The sequence below is a fragment of the Lynx canadensis genome, chromosome E2 (assembly GCF_007474595.2).
Source record: "Lynx canadensis isolate LIC74 chromosome E2, mLynCan4.pri.v2, whole genome shotgun sequence".
Taxonomy (NCBI): Eukaryota; Metazoa; Chordata; class Mammalia; order Carnivora; family Felidae; genus Lynx; species Lynx canadensis.
The window spans coordinates 20,193,398-20,219,526 of NC_044317.1; the positions used below are offsets into that span (position 1 = coordinate 20,193,398).

Here is a 26,129-nt window from a genome sequence, read left to right on the forward strand (position 1 = left end):
GCCCCTTCCCCGTCCCCCAGCAGGAGGGGGGAGGGGAACAAATGCACCCTGGGCCACTTGCCCCATCACACGGTCTCCACATTTATTGCTGAAAGCGCGGGGCCCGTACAGGCAGTCAGTCCATGCCCACGGCTGCCCCTGTGCACCTCTGCCGTCCCTCTGCCAGGCTGGCCTTTTCTCCCCGGTCTTAAATATTGCAACCCAGCCAAATGGCCCTCTCAGACCAAGATCAAAGACTTCCTTTATCCTGAAGTCTCCCTTCCTGCTTCTGCTGACCTTCCCCACCATCTTGTGGCTCCCCCGCCTTTGGTCATGAGCTCTATGCTTGATGTTTCTCTCCTACTGGGCCTTATGGGTTTTCTAAGTGTCTTTGGAGGACCACCTGGCCCTGGGAATTGATACCAGTGTTTTGTCTTCCAACTACTCTGGGGGAGAGGAAGGTCACTGTCTTCATTTGATTAATGAAGATGCTGGGGTTGGAGATACTGAAGGGTACATCGAAGATAGTGATATTTTGGACGTGTCACGGTCTGAGTTGGGCCCTCAATCTAACTGCAAGCTTCGAATCATCAGTTCCTCTTTTCTGAAATAGAACTTCACCAAAAAACCCGTCACTACTTTTCCAAATCATTCCTTTGCAGTAAGGAAAATTCAACTTCATTTCCTGTTTAAATGTCGTTAGCAGGCTTGGGGCACCTGGGAGGCTTGGTCAGTGAAGCATCCGACTCTTGATTTCGGTTCAGGTCGTGATCTCACGATGGTGAGATGTAGCCCTGTGTTGGGCTCTGAGCTGGCGGTGCAGAGCCTGCTTGGGATTCTCTCTCTGCCTCTCCCCTGCTCACACACATGCATGCTCTCTCTCTCTCTCTCTCTCGCTCTCTCTCTCTCTCTCTCTCTCAAAATAACTAGACATTAAAAAAATAAATATCATTATCAGTCTCCTTGCAGTTGCTGTAGATGCAGGTGCTAAATAACAACACCCTGTGTGGATGGAGAGATCCTTAGGAAGTTCTCCTTTTCATATGTGCAACCAACCTGCTCCAACTTTTCTGACTAGAGGAGATTTCCAATCAGAAGCCTTCCTGGCCCGGGAGGTGTGTGACAAGCTGATGTCTGTTGGAAGGAGGGCACCAGCAGCACTAAGGGGCCCTTCTGAGCAAACCAGAGTTCGCAAAACCATCCTCAGTTCACTGGGAATGTTCTGAGACATAACGGACCAGGACACCAGTCCTTAGGCCACACTGCACACTGGTCCTGGTGGGACTTTAACAGACCCTGAGGTCCGCGGAAGACCTGGTATGTTTGGACACCTGGAGAGTCCGCTCCGAGCAGACTCTCGATTGTGTTTGGACAAAGCTCTGAAGGCTTTGAAGGCAGCTGGAGTCGGGAGTCACTGGACCCAGCTGGGAGGACCCACGTGTGGCCACCTTATCCTACCTTATCCTATGAGGGCAGTGGAAACACGTGGGGAAGCTCAGCCCAGGGGTCCTCGAAGGGTCTAGGAGACCAACAAATTAGGGGGTGCTCTGGACACGCTGGGCATTCCGGAGGAGGGGATAACTTCTTAGGTCCTCAGGCACTTTTGAAATTCTGAAATTCTAAAACTGAGACATCGTTGCCCCACTCTCCATACACTGTGGGAAGGAGACTTAAAAAGAGTCAAACCTTTGCAAACGCAGTCAAGCATCTGCTATTCACCAGGCTCTGCAAATTCATGATGTCAGGTGACAAATTGCTCCGTATGATACTGAATCTTATTATAAGTCTGGCAGACACAAACCACTAAGTGTTCACAGAGACGGGGAGAAGAAGGGACACAAATCCTTTCCTGATTTCAGAACACCTGTGAGACTCCTGACCCTCCTACCACCCTGGGGCTTCTGGTTATTCCTTAATCAGTGCCCCAGCCCCCGCCCCGGCCCTGCCTGGTCCTCCTGTGGACCATGGCTTCAACGTGTTCCTTGTCTTGGATTCACTTTCAAAGGCAGTCCTGGGTTTCAATCCTTGTTCTCTTACTCACAACTGTGTGTCCAGAGATAAGTGCTTAACCTCTTTGAATTCCTTTATTTTATGTGAGATACACTTTATGAGTTGTCTTCCAAGAAAACTTTTACTTGCAGCAAATAAGGAGGTCACAGGGAGTGGCTTCCCAAGCTGTGACTCCCCTGAGAGAGGATGGGTGGGTTCCTTCCGTTTAGAGTTAGGATGAATATTTAGGTAGGGGAGCCTTGTCATCCTGTGTCGAGGCAGGTGCGCCTTAAGGAAACATACCTAGACATACGTTGTGTGTTACGTAAAGGAGGCTGAGGTTCCTCCATGGCAGAGGTTTTAGGATTATAATGAGGTAAAGGTAATTGCAGGTCATTCCAGAGGGTCACTCCATGGTCCATCTATGCAGGCGTGAGCCTGGTTTGGCTCAAAGGTCTGGGTGGTCTGGGCTGCAGGAGATTTTGTCAGGGAAGACCCCATCATCTGGGGGTGTATTCCAGTTTCATCTGAGTTAAAAGGAAAGCGGAGAAAGAAGAGTTTAGGGGAGAATGTAAGACAAAGATTAGTGAGGACAAGCAGGTGGGCCATAAAGGCCAGGTCTTGGGGTCTAGCTGGTGACAAATCCGTCCTCTGGTTCTATTCTGCTCCTCGTTCTTGAGGGGGATGGGGTGAAGGTCCATCTTCTGTAGCTACTTCCTGCCGGATGTGGGTATCTGGGCACAGTCATAGGGACTGTTAGAGGAGCAGATTCTCTCTCTCAGCTCGTTTTAGATGTGTGTGGAGGTCACCAGACTTAACCCCAAGCTGTTCTTATCCTTGTGTTACTGCCGTTTCTAACTTTGTGGCCTCCGTTTATTGGATACAAATTGTAGCAAACAGTTAGCCTGTGAGGTCCTGTCAGTAGGAAGGGCAGTCTTTCCCTTGCTTCCCGTCGCTGTGATCCTGCTGACGTGTGCAGGCGGATTCGCTTTCCAAGGATACTTTAGTGTCTTTATAACTTTTTGCATTTCTAGGTCATTGTGACCAGGACTAACTAACCTCAGGAGGGTGTTCACTTTAAAACCAGACCAGGGTAGACAGAACTAGAACATTATCTATTTTGCACATACTGACAATAAGCTGTGACATTTATTACTGGACAGTCACAGAGAGGATGACTTGTAAATTTGAGAACCCTTATTTAATGAGGCTTCACTTGCCTGTGTCTCTAGAACAGAAATTTCCCATCAGTGAGTGACCCACAGAAATATTGTTGTCATCTGGTGCTGGTAGCATTTCCTCCTAAGCCTCTGGCATAGATGCCTTTTTACTCTGTTCTGTTGGACCTAAGGAATGAGTCTCTCTGTAGATTTGGGCAAATTCCTCTTCTCAAGGTCCCCCAATATCCTGAGGTTTCAACACCTGTTCCTGATGCATGCTTCCAGGACCCAAAGTGCTGTTACTCCTTGCCTCTGTGTGAAATACTTTTACAATCATGATTGTAAATCAAGATGAATGAATGGATGGGTTGGCAACGTTTTTCATCAAGGGCTAGGAGGGACATATTTTAGGCTTTGAGGGCCATGCGGTCTCAGTCTCAATTGCTCACCTCTGCCATCGCATTGCTAATGCAGCCACAGACCTTATATAAATAAATGGGTGTGGCTGTTCTAGTAAAACTTTATTCACATTAGCATGTGGGAAAGGGGGTGTGCATTCAGCCTCAGTCTGTCATTTGCTAATCCCTAAATTGATGCATGTAAAGCACTTAGCATAGGGCTGGCACAGTGTAAGCCATGATAAGTAGTATATTGGTTGTTAGTATCATTAATATTATTTTTTACTACCAGTCATATTTGGGCAGAACAGAGCACGGTATCCAGGTCCCAGCAGGAATGGTGCGCATGAGGGTGATAGAAATCAGGAGAGTCTGTCAGATGATACAGAGACCATCCCATAACCGTTATGTGACATTATAGAGTGCTCTGATGTTCTACGATTACTGGGTGAGATAGAAGGGAGTGTTGGTGCAAAGCAAGGTAAACCTGTGTGTGTGTGTGTGTGTGTGTGTGTGTGGTGTGTGTGTGTGTGTGTAATGGGGAGGGCACGAGAGAAGCAGAGTAAATTCTCTGGCAGACAGATCTGTGTCCAGGTATAATGGAACTCCTATCACCAGTCATCACCTGCATTTTTTACGTGTAACTGGCAGGCACAGAAAACCTACTGCCACTAGAAGGGCCCTGACTGGAAGCACTTCCCTGAGATAATACCGTCTCTTTGGTTTGAGCGTCATGACAACCTTCCTGCAACGTCTCAGAGACCCAGTTGGGGAGAGAGCAGAACGCCTCTGTGACTGGCCCATAGTGTAACTTTGGTCTCCTGGATCCCTCTTATCCAAGTTCTAGAACACTCTCTGGGAACTTTTTCCTGGCTTTCGGATGCACTGTATACCTATTTTTGCCAGAATCCTAGAGCTGGGGACTTCCCTGTGGAGGAGCTCAGAAAATGCACACAAGATGCTTGCATGATGATGTCATTAGCGGGGAGCAGAGATGCTGCTGTCCCCGGTACATGTGAGGGGCCTTCCCTGGGGCCACGTGCAGGTTCCAAACAGAAGGCCTGGAAGAGGAAAAATAGAGACCTTTCCTGACGGCCACAGATGCTGATCTGTATAGATAAAGCCTTGGGAAAGAACATTATCATCCAACAGTGATGCTGGAAAATTGCCCAGATATCAATTCCTGGATGAGTAAGCACAGATTCTGCGAAAATGATTGAGCCAGCTTCTTGAAGATTCTAAAGCATTCAGCTTATTTTCAGCCAGGGTCTGAATTCGTTCCCTTTGCAGTGGCAGAGGCTGAGGGTCGTGCCAAATGGTGTGTGGCTTTCTATCCCAGGCCCAGAACCAGAAGCCACCCACCTAGTCCTGTGCTGTGACAGTGGCCTCTCCCTGCCCCTGAGGCATGCCCTGGGTGTCTGTCTGCTCAGCGTTCCAAGTGATGTCTGACTGTGCTTCTTATAGCCGTCCCTCCAGCCCTTAGACAGGTCTTGGCACGTGGGACTCTCAGCAGATAATTACTCAATGACTGAACAGCCATAAAGGCAAGTTCTCCTGGGCGATACAACCAGTGGAATGGATGGGCCCACCGTCCTTGAAGAGGTTAAATCTCTGTGGCTTCCTATGACCAAGGACTACAGAGTAGCTGAAGGGAAAGAGGCAGAACATTTGAATATAACTCACAAAAGCTGTTCAAAGAACAAGTCTCAGGCAGGGTCTCCTAGCAGCAGATTCTGATTGCAAGTGGTTGACCTTGGAGGTGATCAGGAAGCACCAGAAGGTGAGAGAAGCATGGACAGGGCAAGAAGGAAGACAATTCCTGTCTGTGAAGAGCGAGCAGGCTCTGAGCATGGGCACTCCACCCCCATGGGGTCTCTGGGAGACGCTGGAGTTGTCCTATCCAGGGTTCAGAGCTGAGGTATGGATTCATGCACCCACACTCACGTGGGTGGAGAGCTCTCCCCAGGGTCAACTCCCCAATGCACTGGCCTGACCAGAGCAGAGCCACACTCCTGCAGCATGAGAAAGTTCTGCTGTAGTGTCTGCAGAAGTGAGTGCCTAGAGGGGATGCAGGTGGGCACTGACCTCTGTTCTCTTCCTCCTCCTCTTAATAAGTTAGGAAACTGAGGCTCAAAGGAGTTCAGGACTTGCTGATAAGCAGCCATGCTGGATGGATTTTTGCTGGTAAGTGGCCAGCCTGGGACTCAAGGTGCAGCTCCGTGTGACTGCAGAACCAGGGCACGCAGCACTTCTGGCGTCTCACCGCTTTCCCCAAGGACAGCACGGGGTGACGGGGTCCCACAGCAGGATCCTCTTGGCATTTTTCTAGGATATTACTGCGCTGGTCTATTCCATTATAATATTGTCCCTTCTTCTGTTCAGAGCAGTTAACTTGCCTCATTATATTTCATTGGGCTGAGCTTTAGTGAAACATAGCCTTTAATTTGTTTATTTAACATTCCTGGTCTGCACTTGCTGATAGAGTATGACTGATTAATTAATTAATTGTAGACTGCTGTGGTGCATCCTGGATTGTGACACTATTTCAGACCCTGATGGGAAACTCCGGCAGAGGCAGGTGGTGGTGGACATGGGTCACGGGGCCCTGGCCTGAATGAAAAGTGGGGTGAGGGGCAGGCTGGCCTCCCTCAGCCCTGCCGTGCCAAGTTCTGAGGCCACCCAGGCCTGGCAGAGGCGAGGAGCAGGCCGGCAGCCTCAGCCCCTGACATCCACAACACAGACCCACCATGTTTCTCTGTACGACATTTCTGGTTGTACTTGGGGGACATGGGATTGGCTTTGGATGCCTCTGTCTTTCTGCTCAATTGGCCAGAAGTTCGGAGGAATGGTTCCAACATGGGGCATGTCGGAAATGGTGCTAGTTCTAATGGGCTTGGCTGGGACAGGGAGGAGCCCCAGGGGGCCTCGTCTACTCGTCGCAGCAGCCAGTCTTGCCAAGTCAAGTGCTCCATAGCTAGATCTCAGGCACGCTCCTCCTGTTTGAGATCAAGGCTCTGCCCACCTCCTAGATTGGTCTCAAAGGATGCTGGCCTTTCTCTCATTCTGTCACCATGTCTTGGCCCTAGACCCATGGTCTTAGGATTTAAGTTTTGCCCACCAGGGTGTGCATTATTGGCTTTTTCTTGTACCACCATGACAGTAATTAACTTCCATTCATTCTAAATTCACAGTGTTGTTTTGCTTTGTTTTGTTTTTAATGCTTGTTGTATTCTAGACTGTCTTCTAGACACTGGGGCACAGATGCGGCTCCTGGCTTCATGGGCCTTACTCTCTTCCACCTGGGAGCTCTGCTTAGGTTTGACTCCCTCTACAACCTTCCTACATTGCCCGGCCAAACTGGGTGGGTTTTTTTCTCTCTCATGTTTGTTTAAGGTGTCTCCCATGTGCTAAATATGTTACCTCCTCCGATTTCCACCATAGTCTGCAAGAAGGACTTACTATTTATTTGACTGTGTGGGAAATGGAGGCACCAAGAGGCAGCGTGATATCTGCAGAGCTAGGAGGTGTCTGGGTTGGTGCCCGAGCCCAGTAATTGCACTTCAAGTCCAGGGCCCAGCCTACCCAGCTTGGCCACTCACTTCCTGCCGTCTCTCTCTGGTCTGCCCTGCTGCTGGTGAAATGGCTGTGAACTACTGGGTTGTGCTGGGGGTGTTTCTCCCAGGATTGGGAAAAACAGAAGCTCTTGTAAAACTGCATTTAGTGATCCCATAATTACCTTTGCCCTGGGAAGGAAGATAATGCCGAACCAGACAGATTTTTCTAGGACACAAATTCTCCCTTGGACCGCCCCAGCTACTCAGCATGTCCTGCCTATTGGGATATGCCAGGCCAGTTTCAGATTAAAGCGCAGCCCTGCAGGGACTCTGCTTCTCCCGCTGGCCTGGTTTGTCTATGGATGCAGTGCCCATATGCTATAATAAATACTTGTTCAAGAAGAAATCAAATGAATGGATAAACTGCATTCAGGATTTGGTTTTGTCTCTCTTGCAACCGGGGGCCAGGGCCAGGGGGCTGGGCAAGTCACTTCACTTCCTTGAGTGAAGTGATTTGTCAGCTATCAAATGGAATTTATAACATATACAGGGTTGTTATAAAGATTAGGTGAATAAGTAGAAATGTCTGGCTCAGTTTTTGGTGGAGAGTAGGTGCTTCCCCAGAGTTAGCCCACCCCTCCCCCCACAGTGAGGTTCAAAGATGGACAGTCTTTCAGATTAGTTGTGTGATCATCAGTCCTCGGGCATCTTATCCCCTTAGTTTTTTTGTTTTGTTTGTTTTGTTTTAATTTTTTTAACATTTATTTATTTTGAGAGAGAGAGACAGGAGAGACAGAACATGAGTAGGGGAGGGGCAGAGAGAGGGAGACACAGAATCCCAAAGCAGGCTCCAGGCTCTAAGCTGTCAGCATAGAGCCGGACACGGGGCTCTATCTCACAACTGAGATATTGTGACCGAGCCAAAGTCAGATGCTTAAACCGACTGAGTCCCCAGAGCCCCAATTTTAAAAATATTTGTTTATTTTTGAGAGAGAGCAGAGACAGAGACAGAGCGTGAGTGTGGGAGGGCAGAGAGAGAGAGAGAGAGAGAGAGAGAAGAGAGAGATAGTGCCAGCAAGGGAGGGGCATTGAGAGAGAGGGAGACACAGAATCTGAAGCAGGCTCCAGGCTCTGAGCTGTCAGCACAGAGCCTGACGCAGGGCTTGAACTCCACAAACCGTGAGACCATGACCTGAGCTGAAGTCAGACGCTTAACCAACTGAGCCAACCAGGTGCCCCTTTTATCCCCCTAACTGAACCCTCCTGGAAACGGAGAGATGCAGTTTCAGATGTTTCCACCACCCCAGCAATTCCAGAAACCATGTGCCTATGTATTCTCAGCTTCTTATCCATGAAATGGGGACACAGGTCTTTCACCTAGAGGGTTCCACAGGCAGCATGGAAGCTTTCACCCACCTCTCAGGACCCTGGAAAGAATGAGTGAGGATTTGTTTCCAGTGTGCTGGGCAGAAGGAGGATGGCAATTAGGAGGGATTAATTGTGATTACGTGTTTATCCATGAGATCTGACCTAGGAGTGTTTCTCTTACAAACAGTAGTGTTTAGCAGTGCTCAGTTAGGCAAGAAACCACCATCTGCTTCTTGGGTTTCAATGGACTGAGGCTGGGGGAGGGCCGCTGCTCTCTCAGCCTTACAAATGGACTTTGCTAGTTGTCACCTTGTTTCACTTTGCAGAAACTTCAAGGCGGCTCAAGGACCAAATAGTCTGTCTTCTGCTTTTGGGTGAAGAGTGGGGAGGAATTTCTTCCAAAGCCTGGACAGGAACTTATGTGGAGGACCCAGTAGGTCCTAAGAAAATGTTAAGGCTTTTCTTTTTTTTTCTTTTTTTTTTTTTTTTTTTTGTCATTCAAGTTTAGAGAAAGGTAGCTGATTTGCTTTGAGGCTTCTGTGTTAAGGTGAAAAATTACAAGGAAAATATTTGTTGACTAGAGTCGATTCAAAGCATCCAGTTGTCTTTTAAGCAGCAAAGATTTAGAGATGGTCAGTGGTGGGAAAGGTGTGGCAGGAGCCAAGGTGGTGGGGAACTAATGGAACCCAAGGGCAAGTGAGAGGGACCCATCTTGGACGTAACAGAGATGTCAGACATGGACAAAGGAAGGACCAGAAGCCAAATGATCTACTTCGGCGGGGTGGTGGGAGGTTACTTTCTGGAAGCAGCATGGATTCTGATAGAAAGCTATAAGCACATAGGCGCATAGAGAGGTTGTTCTGCCGTCAAAGGCTCTGGGCTCAGAGATCCAAGGAGTGGTCTGGCGGTGGGGGACTCGTGGATACACAGGCTGGCTCAGAGACAGGCTGGACAGAAGGCCCCGCACCCCAGTTTCTGCCTTGTCATTTTGTACTTGGGCCACCTGGAGCTGGTTGCTCTCCCTCTTAAGGCCTTAGTGTCTTACACTGAAGCCTAAATCTTGAAAATGAACATGAAGAGATTGACCCCGGCTCCATTGTAATTTCAGTGTCTCCCTTTTTTCCCTATTTCTTGAAAATCATCTCACATGGCCAGTGGCCTCTGGATATAAATAAGGAAGCCCTGTGGCCCACAGGTGTGAGTGGCTGCTGCTGTCCTTACCCTCCACACGGAGGACTGACTGCGAGTCTGCAATCAGAAGGTGACAGCATGAGGACTGTCTGCCGGGAAAAATGAGCCAAACAGCTTTCGTCTTCCTGTAATCTTTAAACGAGATCTGACATCCTGCCACGAAGGTAGGTACAGGCCTCAGCTGCTCCCGTCGCAAACGGTTCCTTATAAACAAGGAGAAATCCTCTGAAAACCCTACTGTCATAGCAGAATAATGGTCCCCGAAGAGGTCCGTCTACGTCCTCATTCTTGGAAATGGTAGATATGCTGCCTTTATGTGGCAAAGGGGAATTCGAGTTGCAGACGGCATTAGGGTTGCTAGTCAGCTGTCTTTGACAGGGAGGATGATGTTGGGTCATCTAGGTGGGCCCAGTGTAAACACCAGCGTCCCTAAAACAGCAGAGGAAACAGAGATAGCTATGTAGCACACGAGAAGAACTTGACCCAATTTTGCTGGCTTTGAAGATGGAAGAAGGGAGCCATGATCCATTTGTGTGACTTCTAGAAGCTGGAAAAGGTGAGGAAACAGCGTTTGCCCTAGAGCCTCCAGAAAGGAACACCTTTCTGCTTGATTTTAACCCCGGTGAGACCTGTGTTAGACTAATCCACAGAACTGTAAAAGGATACATTTGCGTTGTTTGAAACTACCACATTTGTGACAACGTGTTGCAGCAGCAATAGAAAACTCAACCTACCTACCACCTCTAATTTTCCTGCCTGAACTCCAGCGGGCCTGTCACTCATGTGTTTCCATTTTCATGCAAACATTCGTTCATCCTGCCTACACGTATTTACTCATGTATGCCTAAACCTTAAGTTCCTAATTTTTGTAAATGGTTGTTAATAGTAGAAAGTATTTTATAGAGTCTTTTAAAGATGACATTAAATGAAACAAATACAAGGCTTGGCACATTGATGGGCGTAGTGCAGCACTCATAATGTCAGCTGTCTCTGTCATCGTTATTATTTCTTTCCTGCCGTGCAGTCAGATAGTGTAACCTGGGCACTAGGTAAACCGCGCCAGGTTCCTGGATGGTGTCTGGGTGGGAGAAAGGGTTGGACAAGTGTTGAAGGGGGTTTCCTCGAAGCGCCACTCAGTGGACTGCTGCCGTCTCTACCTACAAGACAGCTGCCAGATGTTGGTCTTTTACTTAGGCTCATGGCTGTCCTTACGTGGAATCAGGGTCTGGTTATTAGGGAGATGGGACATTGGATTTTAGTAGGAAATTACCACAGTGGTCAAGGCTTTGGAAGCAAAGGAAGGAAGGATACACATGGGAGGATCATATGTACCATATCTTTTAAATGTGTTCTTCCATGTAACCCCATGGCCGCCCTACGACGTCCTAGTCTTATCCCTATTTCAATTTGGTAAAACAGAGACCCAAGATCAAATTACTTATAGGAGGCAAAGAAAAAGTGAACCAGTGGACATTGGATTTCAAGTCCATACCCCTTCCATCTTCCACAGCCTTGTCTTCAATATGGGGTGTTGCAGATTGAAACCCAGAAGACTGAAAACCTCACTTCTACCCATGTGTTCATTCTCTGGCTTGACTGAGAAAGGAGATATTTCCCTCGACAAGACACTGGCTGGTTTCATCTGGCCTTTCCGACACCTCCCTTTCAGTGCTATGGGAATAGTGTTGCCTTTAGCCCCCACATCATCCCGGTCCCCGGGCTGGTGCAGCCAATGGGAGGCTTCATGTGCAGAGCTAACGCAAACACAGCAGTCACCATTGGAGCAAGTCTTTGAAAAAACACATTTTCTTCATCTGTGTCTCTTGAGAAACTGCATGTCCTGCTACCTTTCCTTTGCGCTTCTCTGGGCTGCAGGGGACTTGCCCACAGCACCACCTCACTCAACCTGTTTCCTCTTGCCAAAGCGTTCTTGCATCACTGCTGCCCGTTGAGCTTTTCTGTTCACACGTCACACTTCAAGACAACTTCTTGCTTTCCTCGGTGCCCCCATGGACAGCTAACCCCATCCTGTACGAGTAAACTGTCACAGAAAAACGCTTGGGGTGGCTGAGACATAGACAGGGGGTCCTCACTGGAAAGTCTACCTGTTCTCAGCCTAGACCTGTCATCAGTTGACCTAATTGAAATGAGGACATTAATATAAGATAAACAATGGGCCAGCACATAAAAGGGAGACTTTAGCTATCATTTAGAAATAATTAAATAAACACTAGTTTAATGATTAGGCTCAGTATCTGAAGCAAAATCTCTTAGAAATAGTTGTGCTTACAGATCCCAAGGGTGACTGACAACAGAAGAGAGCCACTGTGTGTCTCTGGGATCACACAAGGAGGCATAGCAAGGGCTTTGTGATGCCCTCTCCTTTCCTAAGTCCCTGTGGGAAAGCCATTTGGAGCTGACCGATAGCACTTTAACCAAAGCACTAGAAATATACCTGTGACTTCACCACTGCAGGAACTCTCATCCAAGTAGAGGTTTCCCCGGCACGGGCTTGGGGAAGTCCACTCCTAAGTTAGGATGGCATCCTGAATTGATGTCTCTAATGAGCCTTTGTTCACACTGGCAGGGTGGCCGTGATGATTACATAAGATGGGGTTGTGGTGCACCCACTTTGGAAGTTTCTCCATACCCTCACCCTCCATTGCATGCCTTGTCAGTGTCCTCCTCCACGAGGACGTTTAGGTGTTCTGTAGTTTTCCCTGGATCCTTCTCTGCATGTTTATTTTTCACGCAGCTGAGACAGACTTCCAAAGAACAGAATGGGCAAAATAAAGTTGACTTGACTAAGCACTTGCTATCAGTGAGGCATTGCACCAAGGACTCTATCATCATCTGATTGTTTCCTGCAGGCAATGCCATTATATCAAGTTTACAGATAGGAGACTAAAGCTTGTGGAGATTACCCTGCTTGAGTATAGGCAGCTAGTAAATCTAGAGCCAGATTCAACCCCGATCAGTTTGACTTTGAAAGAAATCCATGTCATTTTCACTATATAAAGGAGAAACCTCCAATAATGCACATTTTTACCCTTCTAAGATAAGACTTAGAAATGGATGTTTCCTATTATGCCCTGGAGGCAGTATAAGATCCTGCTGTGCTTTACAAGTCCTCAGATGAATATTAAATTGAGTTTGATTAAAAACTTTGTTCAAAAAAAAAAAAAAAAAAAACCCATTGCCATGTTCCAACATTGAAAGCTAGAATTCCTAGAATAGCTGGCGCCTTCCCATCAAATAAGAGCATTCAGTGGAGACGAGCATTAAGGTCCTGGGCATTGCAGACAAAGAGTTTTCTCTGTGATGAATATGGGGAACATGAGACGGAGAAGAGCTCACAGACTGTGTTTTGAGAGCCGCTGGGAACGTAGTGATGACTAGTTCCTGATGATGGGTGACGGTTGAATTCCAGTCTTCTGTTCGCACTGATGCATGAGTCACGGTGGCAGTAGAAGGAGCCCTAACCCGCTGGTAGCCTCCTCTCCTACATTGGGCTTCTTGCTTGATAAGGAGGAGGCTTGAGTTTCATCCGTCCGTGAGTCGAAAGACCTTCTCTTGTTTGTGTCTGTTATCCACTGCCAGTTCCCTCCTTTCCCAGGAAGGAACAGCGAAGGGATTATATGCCCATGTATCACTTCATTTACTCAACACGGATCCCCCAGGCTAGGAGTTATTTCACCCAACGTCTAGATAAGGAAACTGGGGCTCTGGAAATTTAAATGACTCATCAAAAGCCAGGAATCCTGTGGGTGGTGAGGCCAAGCCTGAAGTCCAGGCATCTCATACCCTGGCAGAAAGCTGGGGTTTTGCAAGCCCCGGCTCTCAGTGTGGAGCGCCAGCCTCCAGGGAACTCTGCCTGGGTGGCACGGCCTCCCGATGGCATGTCCTTGCTCTGCCTCCAGCCCCTGACTTCTGCATCCTTGAGAGAAGGAGGCTGTTCTTGTACCATTCAGAGTTTTACTTATTTAAAAAAAAATAGTGTTATTTCCCCTCAAACTTTATAAATAAGGCAAAGAGGGTTGAAAGATGGAATGTTAACCAAATAAACACACCTCAGAATAAATTAACATTTATATTGCGCTTCATTTCAGTTTCATGAGCTCCAAAATAGCACTTCAAGTGATTAATGTTTTCTTCATGAACCGTGACTAAACCCAAGTAAGACCTCGCTCTTTTCTCTAAAACGTCTTCTTAGGAGATTGAGGGTCATTCATTTCTAAAAGTAACACTTTGAAAACCTGCTGTGGGCAGCTCTAGGGTTGTGGGGATAGTGTGGACTTTGGTGTCAGGCAGTTCTAGGGCTTGGGTCTCAGTGCTGTGATTTTCTAACTGTGTGGTTCTCTGAAAGAATGAGCCTTGGTTTCACATTATAACATGGGGATATTAATGGTAACAAAGAATTATCAGGGGCACTTGGTGGCTCAGTTGGTTAAGTGTCCAGCTCTGATTTCAGCTCAGGTCATGATCTCATGGTTTGTGAGTTCAAGCCCTGCATCAGGCTCTGTGCTGTCAGCACAGAGGGGGATTCTCTCTCTCTCCCTCTCTCCCTGCTCATCCCCCAGTCTTTCTCTCTCTCTCTTTCTCTCTCTCTCAAAACAAATAGATAAGCATTGAAAGAAAAAAGAATGATCGAACCCCAAGTGTCAACAGCATGGAGGTTGGGAAACTCAACTGGAATTGGCTCTAAGTCTCCATATAAGAAAAGCAGTTATCTTGCTGCAATGACCATGAAAAGAGGCTATCTGGAGGTGACTTGAGAGACCACATTGAGAAGAAGCCTTAAAATCCCTGGAGAGAGCCAGAAAAGCCCAGTCAACCTATCACCCCAGCTGAGCCCAGCCCACGACTCCTAATGAGCAAATCACTATCAAGATTGGCAGAAAAAAATGCCCAGCTGAACCCAACCCAAGTTATAAAACCATGAGCAAAATTAAAATGTTTTTGTTTGCTCTGGGGTCACTAAGTTTTAGAATGGTTTGTTATATGTCAGTAGATAAGGGAACATCGGAATCCATCAGAGAAACTATAGCATCTCAACCAACATCAAATCAGTAGGGGAGGCCGTGGTGCCTCTTCAGGACTCGGGCTCTCACCCCCCAGCTGCTGGTAGCCTTGCTGGCTGACAGTTCTCTGCTGAGCACCTCTCCAGAACTTGCCTTCCCCTGCAGAGAGTCACCCTCACCTGAACTCACAGTCCCTTCCCTGGGGCAGCCCGCAGGACACGGCTAGTCCATGCACAGGAAGAAAGTCCTGGTGCCCTGCCTTACAGCAGAACAACAACGGAGGGCCATCCCGGCTCTAGAGGTCCCCAGGGCTGCTGCGAGCCTCTGCCTGTTAAACACGTCCCTCCGCCAGCCCCAGCTTCCTTCACCCCCTGCAGGTCTTCACCTTGAGGAAATGGTCAAGAATCTTCCGCATGCAAATCTCCGTCTCAGAGTCTGTTTCCTGGGGAACCTGACCTGGAATGCCTTCCTTCCTCCCTTCTCGAAGTTTTTGTCTTCAGACTTGCAGGACACAGGGTAATTTAGCCGAGAGCACCACCCTTGGACGCAGACTCAAGCCATGGCTTCGGCTCCATTTCTGGTTTGTGCTCTCTCTTAGGGCTCAGTTGCCTCAACGATAAATAAGCAAGAATCCTTGCCCTGAACCCAAAGAGAGATTCAAAAGTTTAACTGTAACTCTGGGAAACATATAAATAGCAGAGAAATACAGGGAAACATATTATCTTTACTAGAAATGCAAGAAGTGCAAATTAAATCCACCTTGAGATACCATTTACACCGACTAAATTAGCAGAACAAAGTAAAATAAATCCAAAATACACATTGCTGGTGACATTATGGTGAATATGGGGTTCTCTTAATCTGCCAGTTGAAACAGAAGTTTCTTAATGCTGGAAGAAAGCACTATGGCAACACAAGTCGAAGCTGTAAATGTGTCTCTGCCCTCTGGCCTGTTAATATGGATGTGTCTGCTCAAATTTGTGTAACAGAAGATTTGGGATTTAAACTCTGATCTCCTAAATTTTTACTAGCCTGAAAAACATACCTGTGAGTAAATAAATATGTAGTGGATAACCAGAAGCTAGAATGTAGAGTTGGAGTATCGGGAGGGTATATGTTGTATAAGAAAAAAGAGCAGTCTCGAATATTTACAGTATTTCTCAAAGCTTGCTCTTCTGACTATCAATAATCAAAAGCGCCTAGGGCATTACTGATAGGTGCAGTCCTGAGCCTGACCCCAATCTCAGCAAGCAGAGTTGATGTGAGTTGGGCCTGGGGTCATACATTTTGAGTAGATTCTGCAGGTGTCCTTGTATCTCCCAAGCGTGATGGTCCTATATCAAGACTGTTCCCTTATGCCTTTTTGAGGGGTATAGAATTAGGAGAGATATATCTTTTCAAATTTGCTGTAAGTTTTTTTATGTTTTCATAGTTTTTAGGTGAAAAAAATTATAATTTTCCTTGAGCACTCCAGAGAAAAGTCATTTTAATTTCAGGTGTCTTAATAGTCCCCCATTAAGTACATAGCTTAACCTCATCTATGCAGGTGGGTTAAATATCAAGAGAGAAAGCCTTACACTAAGGAAAGGTCATTCTTATCATTATTAATCGTCCTGGTAATAGATATTTATGATGTGTATAAGAATCGCCCATTATTAGCCATCCCAAAATCGCCTTAAGTTCTGCATGGAGCACGCTTCTGGTTCCCGGCTTGGGAGGTTGGGATGGCAGATAGGTGGTTGGAGATCTGTCCCTGGCTTTAGGGAGAGCTTTTCTGCGTGTTGAAACAGAGATATTCATTCCCAAAGTTTAAAAAACACTGTGGCTTAATCTGCAGAGGGGAACCACACGTGCGAGACAGCCATACTTCAGAGTGGAATAGGGAAGACAGGCGGAAACATTATCTTTTGACCATGTCACCCCCTCCTTGCCTTGTGGAGTCATTAGCACAGCTAAAATAACTGTCATAAAACTAATATATATTTCTGCCTCAAGAGCTGACTTCTGTGACTATTTAACCATGAGCTAACCCAGCAGACTTTCTGATCTCTTGAAGAACATGTTTTTCTGGCTCTATCAGAAACAGTTTGAACTTCAAGTTCTATATTAGAAGGATATTGGTTAGGGAGATTTTTCAAAGGTGAGCCCTCAACGCCAGTGTTTGTGCACCTCATTTCCAGCCAGTTATCGATTGGAAGGAGCAAAGAGGATTAGAAGGCAGCCACGCTTGTACCTACACACGTACACACACACACATACAACCACACACACGCATGGCACACACACACGCGCGCACACACCGTGAGAGATCCTCACAATGGCAAATAATTAATGCAGTGAAGAAATACTACCAGGTTACAGAAGGCAAATATTGATGCTGATGAAGTCCAATGAGAGAGGCAGGGACTTCCTCTTCTGTCTCTTGTGTCTGCAGAAATGAAACAAAAATCTGTCCTTGTTTCATGTGAGCTGGGGCCAGGTCACGGGGGAGCTGAATGGCTATAGGGACTGTGACTTCAAATGAAGTTGTGTAAACCTTGGAGTCCAGAGAAGTCTCCAAGGTTTTAGTTCTCCTAACAAAACCTAGAGTGGCTATAAAAGGACATTCTGATTAAGAGTGATACCTAAGATTGAGATCTCACCAAGTGGATTAAGATAAGGAAATGAAAAGATGGAAAAGGGTCTTCAACACAATCTCAGGCTTTATTTCCTTTTAAATCTTGCCCTATTGTACGAGCATTTGAACACTGCCTCTAACGCTGCTGGTTAAGATAGCTCTGATGACGTGTCATGAACAAAATCACAATTTGACCTTTCATATTAAACTATATACTTGATTGACAAAAGTCCTCAAGATTATTTTTTGAATTTCTGGTAAACGTCATCTAGTGATTTAGACCATGGATCTCGTAAGTAAGACCCTGCTACTCATCTGAAAACCTCCCCCTTCCAAACTGGCAGTAATCATGGTAGAAGTAGGGCTGACTCTTTGGGTCATTTAGCTCTACGTACATGTGTGTATGTCTTCTTCTCCTCCTTCTCAGAGAATTCGGTGGTTATTTATAAATGTAGATTACTATGATACCGAATTCTGAAACATAAATTCTAGCTGAATACAAACATCTGTTAAATGAGGGGGCTATGAGGATCACTTATTGACTTTTTTTCTGTGCATGGGTATATATTTGAAATGTTTTCCCACCAGAAACACATAGCAGAGAAATTATCTGGACCAAGACATACGTAAATGTATGGTAGGCGTGTGGTGTATGTGTGTGTATCTCTCAGGTAATAGATGATAGATGTTGTATAGGATCAGCAAACTTTTCTGTAAAGGGCCAGCTGGTAAATATCTTCAGCTTGGCAGGCCATATGGTGGTCTCTGTTGTTTCTACTCAAGTCTGCCACGATAGCAGAAAAGCATCCATAGACAATACATTACGATCGGATGTGGTTGTATTCTAATAAAACTTTATTCACAAAAACAGGTGGTGGGCCAGAACTGGCCAAAGTTTGCCAATCCCTGGAGAATAGATCAAGCGGTGTATCGTTCACATTTTTTCACACTCATGTTGCTAAAGGAGAACCTGAGACCCAGAGAAGTGAAGTGACTTACTCTAAGACACACAGCAAAGCCAGAACCAGAATCCAGATGTCCACGATGTTCTCTTATCCCTATAACACAGAGTGGAAGCCAAGTGGCAGCTTAACTCCACAGGCAGAGGAGAGGATAGAAAAGTAGAACAGAGAGTGACAATGCATGCAGTGATCCCCCCCCCACCCCAAATCTCTTCTTCCTGACAGTAATTGGAGCTTGTCTGTGTTTTGACCATGTTTTCATGTTTGCTTGGTTTTTAATGGGGGCAGAATCACTGGGAAGGAAGGCTTAGATCTTCCACTCCCCCAGCTCTGTGTCCTTGAAGCAAGTCACTGCCCCTCTCTGGGCTTCATTTTCTTTCAACTGTAAAATGAGGGGTTTGGTGCCATGAATTTGGACTCCCATTTCATTCTCAAATGTTATGGTCCTTCAAGCGCATTCCTTCCAGTTCAGCCTTTCCCCCATCAATCCGCAACGATTCACAAGTTGCCTAAAACTTGCTCAGGCCTTGGCTGCAGAGAGGCCCTAAATGGTCGCCCCCAGCAGGATACCTCCAGTTACATATTTCTGTGTTCGCCAGGCCCACTCACTTCCTTCAGAGCATCCCGGGAACCCTGAGACCTCATTGCTTCTTGGGCCCAGAGTTGATTACCATAATAAAGGTACCCACCTGCTCACAAAGCCTTTCTGTTTCTGGCTCCGAACTGCTGAGGCTGGGCATTTTACCAACTCAGTAATCTTGCTTATAGATTTATCTATCCCTTTAGAACGTCTAACCCTCACTGAACTTCCTCACAGTAAGCAGTTTATAACCAACCATGCCCTGATTCGGCACATGCGAGGCACGACGAGGCCCTCCTGTGGACTTGTTCTAGGTGAGTGTGTTATTACCACTCGTTGTATATTTTTGCCAAGGACTCCAATTGTCCTTTCTCCACTCCAGGACTTCCATCCATTTCAATTCCTTTTAGGTTAAAGTCTAGTTACATTTTCTTCCTTGAAAATATCGTGTAGGAAACAGAGTCCTGACTGAATCTGGACCTGGGCTAAAAATGCCAATGGCATCACAACCCTATGATCCTCTAGGTCAAGTCCTGTAAGTTCTCTCCAAGCTCCCCAAACTAAATCGTAGAGAAGGTGGCCTTTGCCTAATTCTTCACTGTCCATGCGATGGGTCTGTACTCTGGTTCTGCGTTGACATCACCTGGGAAGTAAAAACAAAACAAAACAAAAGAAACCAAACCAAACCAAACCAAACCAACCAAACCAAACAAACAAAAAACCCTCCAAATTTCTGAGCCCTCCTGGTCCTGCCTCCTCCTGGATCCTGAATCAGGATCCCTGAGGCTGGGGCTCAAGCACTGAGCATGACTGAATTCTCTCCAGGTCATACTAATGAGCACCCGGCTCTCAAGTCACAGGTTTTAATGGCCTAAATCATATTGATATGAAATCCCCTTTTAAAGGGGCTTATTGGGATCCCTGGGTGGCTCAGTAGGTTAAGCATCCGACTTTCAGCTCAGGTCATGATCTCACGGTTTTGTGGTTCGAGCCCTGCGTCGGCTCTGTACTGACAGCTCAGACAGAGCCTGGAACCTGCTTCAGATTCTGTGTCTCCCTCTGTCTGCCCCTCTGCCACTTGCACTCTGTCTCTCTCGCGTTGTCTCAAAAATAATAAAGCGTTAAAAAAATTTTTTTAAATAATAAAAGGGCCTTATCGGTGTGGGTACTGTTATTTTTGTCATTATTTCACTTAGTACTGAATGTTTGTATACTAACATTCTGTACAAATAAATCTCAAGTGAAATAAAGTGAAATACATGAAATAAAACTGTGATACTGTGATTTATAATAAGAAATAGATACTTGGTTTTGTCCTGTTTCTGGCTCACAGCTCCTCTAGCCCTTTAAATTTCCAGAGCCATAAGAGCAGGGGAATATCTTTTGTTTAATTTGGTCTCTTGTCCTTTTTTCTTGAAATCTCCTCAGAGCTATAAAAATGAAATGGGTGTCTTGTTGTTTATATCAAGCCTTTTCAACAATAACTGAGTTAGGTTAATAGGTGACTTTAGGAATCCTAAAGCTGGGGATGGGGTGATGACTGGCCACCCAAAGCTTGTTGCTGGGGGACCAGCCATATGATTAGAGAGTTGGAATTTTCAGTCCCACCTCCCTGGAGGAGACTGAGTTCAAGTACCTATAGTCAATGATTTAATCAGTCATGCCTGTGGAATGAAACCTCTATAAAAACCCCAAAGGACAGGATTCATAGAGCTTCCAGGTTGGTGAACAAGTGGACATTTTGGGAAGGGGGCCTGCCATAGAGTGGATGGAGGCTCGGAGCCCCTTCCCACATACCTTGCCTTGTGAACCTCTTCTATCTAGCTGTTCCTAAGTTGTATCTTTTTACAATAAACTGGTAATCTGGTGAATAACATATTTCTCTGAGTTCTGTGAACCACTCTAGCAAATTAATCAAACCCTCAGAGGGGATCATTGGAATGTCTGATTTATAGCTAGTAGATCGGAAGTAAAGGTGACAATCTGGATTTGTGACTGGTGTCTAAAGGGGATAGGAGGAGTCCTGTAGGACTAACCCTTAACCTGGGGGATCTGATGCTATCTCTAGGTCGATAGTGTCAGAATTTAGTTAAATTGCAGGCACCCAGGTGGTGTCCGAGAATTGGTTGGTGCAGGAAAGCCACCACCCCCATTGGAATTGCTCTCAGAATCATATGTGGCCTATCCTGCCTGCATATTTTTCGTTCTTGGAGGTTTCCCCTTGAGATACACAGACTTTCTAGATTAAAATTAGGGTCAGGTAATTTAACCACCCAACAGCCCCACAGGACCAGATTAAATGTGCTGCCAATTTGTTTAATCCTATGGAAACCCTGAGAGATGAGGTTGGTGGCCCCATTTTTAAGCGAAGCAATTAAAGCTTGGGAAGGCACATCACTGTAGGGAAGGTCCCGTAACTAGGAAGTGGGAGTGTTGAGACCAAACATCAGAGTCAAGGGTTCATTGCATTAGATTTGGGCTGCTTCCTGATCCTACCATGGGAGCTTAAAAACCCCACCGTTCAAATCGCAGACGACAAATGGGTAACACTAATGACGGCAGTATATCGTATTATCAACTCTTCAAGACGCTTTCACTTGTTTCAGAGAATCCTCTGATTGAAATAGCAATCTCAGGTGGCTGCTACAAGGTCGTCCTCCATTAAAGCTGGGTATGGTTTCAAAAACTTCAAATCTCCCAGGAAATGAATGCTATCAACTCATAGTAGCTAGGTTCTCAGGCTATCCCATTATGAGCCTGCACCACGCTGAGGAGGAGGCTGGGTCAGGGGCTGCTCAAGATCCCACCGTGGGAAACATAAATTTACGAAGTGACCTAGCTTTTCCACTCCTGGGTACTTACCCAAAAGAAATAAATGGAAACATCCATCCAAACAAAAGCTTGTACACAAAACTTCATAGCTGCCCCAAGCAAAAAACGAAAATGAAAACCAAACCAACTTCATAGCCACGTTATTCACTATAGCTAACAAGTAGAAACAACACAAACGTCCTTCAACAGATGGACAGGTAAACAAAATGTGGTGTATCCACACAATCAAACACCATTTTTAGACTTAACAAGGAGTGAAGTACCATACATGCTGTAGCACGGACACATCTCAGGGGACATTGTGCTAAGCGGATACAGCCAGATGCAGAGAAGTGCCTGATGTATCATTCTGTTTATGTGAGATGCCCCTAAAAGGCAAGTCCTGGAGGTCAAAAAAATGGACCAGTGGTCATTTGAGACTAGAAGGTGGGAATGGGTTAATTACAAAAGAGTACAAGGAGGATCTTTGCGAGCTGTTAGAAATGTTCTAAAATGCAATTGTGGTCATGGTTGCACCTCAGTGAAAGTTTACCATGAAAGAAATCATTGAATTTCTCACTTCAAATGGGTAAATGTTATGGTGTGTAGATTTTGTCTAAGTGTGAGCACGCGTGTGTGCGTGCACGCGTTAGGAGCCTGCCGGAAGTAAGACGGCAAGGTTACAGTGGTTCAAAATTTAACTTCTCCTTTACTCACTAAAACTTGCTGGCAGAACGTCAGACCTCTAGCCCATGGAATTGCACGGGAATGCAGATTGGGGAGACATGTTGGAACCAAAGTCCATTCTGAATTTATAATGTAGAAACTGACCTTCCCAGGAACAAGAAGGTTTACATTGCCCTACGAGAGCTCACACCTTCTGCACTGAATATCTGGCAGGTTGTTGGCCATCTGGAGCCCACTCTCTGGGCATGGTGTAAGAACCTGGCGTGATCAACAGTATCACGGATGGCTCACACTGGCCACTGAAGGGGCCCACGTACCAAACCAGCCACTTATTGCAGATGCCCATTTATGGTCCAGTTTGCTACTGTTTCCCAGATTCAGTGACTCTCAGCCAGGACATTGCAGGTGAATCATTGTCAAGTCTCTTTCTCTCTTTCTCTTTCTTTCTTTCTTTCTTTCTTTCTTCCTTTCTTTCAGAGAGAGGGCGCAAGTGAGTGAGGGGCAAAGAGACAGAGAGAGAGAAAGAGAGAGAGAGAGAGAGAAAAGCAGGGCTTATGTTCACCCGAAGTGGGGCTCAAGCTCACCCAATGTGGGACTCGAACTCACGAAATGTGAGATCATGACCTGACCCAAAGTCCGATGCTTAACCTACTGAGCCACCCAAGTGCTCCAGTCTATTTTTTTTCTTCCCTTTAGCCTGCTCCACTCAGAAAACTCACTTCTGTTCAAGCAGACTTTCTCCAGCCAGAACACTGTTTCTTTGTTCATATGTATGATGACGTTACAGATTTATCTTCTCACACTGTGGTGTGATTATGCTGACCCACTTTCCTGACAGGAAGATGTGAAGGTGTGACTGCAGGTGGCCAGCCCTCCTATTATCTCTCAAAGGCCCTGCTCTCCTAGATTCTGGAGATGCCCAATACTCCTGTAGATTGAACACAGGGTATAGACATTGGCTTGAACCTCATACACTTCTTATTCTCTTAAATATGAGTTGAACAAACAGTTGCCTTTTCTCAAAGTGGGTTTAATATTGGAGTGTTCCTAGCGTCTCCTCTTAACATGAAATCCCGATTTCTTAAGCCACTGCTGCTCCTTCCTCATGGAGTTGGATACAAAGGCTGGGATAGAACTGGGTCATCAACATACTCCAGATAATCTTAATACCATTGCCTGAGAAAGTGGGCAACTATGGGGTGGGCCGCCCTGACGTGTATAGGCCACATCGGGTCTGCCCCTCTCCTATGGAACTGCAGGGACTCCGAATAGGGACTTAGATGCTTGGCACCGGAGAGACTGTCTGCATGTTGCCAAAATAATCAGCGAGCTTTGGCTGCTTGTTGGGAAGGGTCTGCCAGCCCTGATCCCAGCCTTCCCTGGACCCGTAGCTCTAACACGAGCCCCGGCCCTAGACTCAGATGACCCCCTTCTTAAATGTGACAAAAATACCAAGCACCCGGCATGATGGTGGCATTTGTCCATCAGTAACATTACTGTTTCATGCTTAGCACCATCTGTAACCTCATCCCAACCATGATGTTGTTAATCTTCTCTTCGGATTTAATAAAAACTTACTTACATTTGTTGAATGTCTAGAGTATCCCATGTCAGAATATTTCTCATCATTGTATTAATTGATCTACCTGTAAATTTATAGATGATCTATACATTCCTCCCCAAAGGCTAAAAAATTAGCTTTTTATCTGTGTTCTGTCATCTGCCTATTTATATCTAATTCAGGGGGTTTCTTTAGTATCAGCACTACTGGCATTTTGGGAAAGATAATTCTTGGGGGTCTGTCCTATTGTTGTGGGGTATATAGCATGATACTGAACCTCTGTCCGCTAGATTTTAGTAGCACTCACTACCCAAGCCTCTGGTATCAAAAATTTCCCCAAATAATGCCACACGTCCCCTAGGAGGAAGGGAGAACAAGATTGACCTATTATCTATTCATTTCTCTCTATTGCTTTTTTCAAGAAGGTATGGAGTAGACATTATCACTCCCATTTTACAGCTAAAGAAACAGAGGTTGAGGGTTTAGGTGACTTACACAAAGTTATATAAGCAGTAAGTGGTGGTGCTGGGTTACAAAGTAAAGTTGCCTTATTAGAAAAGGCCATTTTTTTTCTAGGACGCTAGGCCATTTTAAATTAAATGCAGTGTTATGCGTTTTATCCTCAATGCCATTTTTCTCCTTTATTCTCAACCTAAAATCATTTCCAAAGTTAACTCTGACTCTCAACACAGAGGTCTTCCAGCCCAAACCTATGTGAATGTATTTATGCTCCAAACCTTCATTCTAATCCTGTCTTCAAGTCAAGATGAAACCGTATTTCCAACCTCAGTTCTCCAACCAGTGCTTTCTAAAGTCTGTTTTCGTGTCATCCCACACGACGTGGGCTGGATCTCAGCCTAGAAGAGAGCCCTGCAGTGCCACTTAACCAAGCGGAAGTGAATAAGCCCATTTACGGCCGGGACATGTATATTGTTGCATCCTAAAGAAAAAGAAAGCGTCAGGTTCCTTCTCTGGTGAGCCAGCAAGTAAGTGGGCATACAGACCCTTGGCTGCCACAAATCCCCAAAGTTGGGATGTATGGAAATTCCAATAAAAGAAGGCTCCTATTTGTACTTTCCAGTGACAGGCTGGAACTTATAAATGTAACTTCTGGAAAACTGAGCAAACGGAAAAAGGGGCTTTAACCGATCAGTTGACTTCTCGGGGCCTGATGTTTTGGTTCAGCTCTTACAGAGTGGTTTTCATTTCTGCCACAATACTCTGATGCTCATTAGATGGCTGACGGCTTCTGGCCTCCATGTCCAGAATTTAAACAGGGAGAGGTATTGTTTTATGGCAATTAACAGTGATGCTTGGAAGAGATGGCAACAAGCTGAAAAAAATTAATTGAAAATTTAACCTTCAAATAAAAATACTTGGACCTTAGGCTTCCATTTGTAAGCAGCTTATGCTGTCTGTGCATATCCTGTTATATTATTTAAGTATTTCCTACACCATTTCTGATTAATACAGCAGTGCTATTTTCCAGTCCAGTCTCCTTAATAAATATATGTGTCAAATATCTATTTCCTCCCCTGAATGCAAAGACTTTTAATTTCCCTTGTTTGCATGTGCTAACTGGTTGTGTAACGAGATTAACAGCTCTGTCTTCTTTTTTCTTCGGCAGATTTTATAAGAAAAGCCGGTGGGCTCCGAGACAAAGTTAAAAAGGTATCTTCTTTAATTTTGCATATTGTTAGCTGCAGTCCGGTTGCTAATGTTTGTTTTGTTTCCATCTGTCAAAAGCAATGCCAAAATACGTTGTGTTTGTCTTGAGTCGGCTCAGTTAGTCCTCCGCTGGAAACGGTTCTGTCATTTCGTGTTTGGTTAAGGCCCCGATTCACCAGCGCCCGTACGAGGGCCCATCTCTGCCAAAGGCTGTCAGTGCACGTTTAATCCAACTTCCTGGGAAACGTCGGCTTGACACAGAAAAAAAGAGAAAGGTGGGGTCGTGCCCTAGCAGAAACGTTAATTTGGAGCCAGTCCTGTCTCTGCAGTGGGTCCTGGCCTGATCCCGGAACCCTGTTCCTGTGGAGGTAGCAGGGCCCCGCTAACCCGTCACATGGGGAGTGTGGCTTTGTCAGAGTCAGCATGGGACAGCCCCCCAGACGTGCTGCCTCCATGTGAGTCTGACAGAGTGTGCGTGTGCTGGGGCTGCCATAATCACAGAATACCACAGGCCGTGTGGCTCCAAGAACAGACGCTTCTTTTCTCCTGGAGGCGGACCGTCCAGGAGCTTGGTGACGTCAGG

The 26,129-nt window shown here is 46.0% G+C and overlaps 1 long non-coding RNA gene across 2 annotated transcripts in view; it reads left to right on the top strand.

Annotated features, from left to right (window-relative positions):
- LOC115503390 overlaps positions 1 to 26,129 on the top strand; it is a 386,748-nt gene that overhangs the window by 74,512 nt on the left and 286,107 nt on the right. For both annotated transcript variants that reach the window (XR_003965361.1, XR_003965362.1), the window contains exon 2: positions 25,506 to 25,549. This is a non-coding gene — a long non-coding RNA (uncharacterized LOC115503390). The remainder of the gene's footprint in view (positions 1 to 25,505; positions 25,550 to 26,129) is intronic.